General features: G+C 46.6%; 1 protein-coding gene across 1 annotated transcript in view; it reads right to left on the bottom strand.

Moving 5' to 3' along the window:
- The window catches only part of LOC103618150 (histone H3), a 33,455-nt gene that overhangs the window by 17,899 nt on the left and 14,491 nt on the right, over nucleotides 1-1,065 (bottom strand). The window lies entirely within an intron of this gene.

Raw genomic sequence — 1,065 nt, 5'->3', positions numbered from 1 at the left:
GGGAAGGGCGAGCTGCTGCTTCCCGCTCCGCACCTCCCTCCCTCCACAGGAGCAGCCGCGCTCCCTCCCTCCCCTCATCCCTCAGCTCCGCCCTACTGAGCGGGACTGGAGACGGCCCGGAGCTCTTCCACTGCTGCAGCCCGCCCGCAGACGCGGAGTTTTTACTCTGGCCCGCAGCAGTTTTCTCGCTGCCTCTGCCCGGGATAACTGGGATTTAACCAGATTATAAAAACCGTTTTCTTAAATACAGCCTCCCCTGCACGTTCTGAGCAACCTGAGGTTCGTTAAAGCGTTCGCCTTCGCTTTTTTTTTTTTTCTCCTAGTGTCTTTAATGTTTACTTGTAATTTCCTATTACGTTGTCACCTCGGGATTTTTTGATTCTGCTGCAGTTCTACTCCGTTGGAGAAAGAAATAAAGTACACCGCTTCCTTATGAAACCTCCAAGACTAATGAAGTTATGCTGTTCTCTATACCACTATGTATCTGCTGTGCTTGCTACTAGATGTTACATTTAACATCGTGTTTCAGTTATCAGAGACTTAATCCCTAATTTCCCGGGTAAACAAGGCCTTTTGTCTTATGGCCAAGTCACCTCAGAATAACATTTAATATTTAAAGAGAACAAGTTGTCATTGTAAAAAACTAGAGCAAATAAATACTCTAAAATGCGGAAAAAAAATTATAATAGCTTTAAAACTCATTAGGCGCTTATCATGCTTTTTATAGACCTCTGGGACCAAGTATCAGAAGAGGACACCGACAAGACGACCCAAATCTTCCCCAGTACTTAAACAGGATAAACATTTCCCAATCTTCTAACAGTATGTTCTAATCCGGGAATTTAAACGCGGCTAAATATAAATACCACTCACCGAAAATAATCAGTGTGATCAACTCTTTTATGGAATATATGGGTGGCTCTTAAAAGAGCCTTTGAGTTGTAAGTGACGGTCCGAGACGCCCTACTTGGAGCTGGTGTACTTGGTGACAGCCTTGGTGCCCTCGGACACGGCGTGCTTGGCCAGCTCGCCGGGCCGCAGCAGCCGCACCGCCGTCTGGATCCC

This window comes from Corvus brachyrhynchos, unplaced genomic scaffold (assembly GCF_000691975.1).
Source record: "Corvus brachyrhynchos isolate BGI_N302 unplaced genomic scaffold, ASM69197v1 scaffold56, whole genome shotgun sequence".
NCBI lineage: Eukaryota > Metazoa > Chordata > Aves > Passeriformes > Corvidae > Corvus > Corvus brachyrhynchos.
The sequence above is the reverse complement of the archived record's forward strand: the minus strand, read 5'-3'. Positions and strand labels throughout refer to the sequence as shown.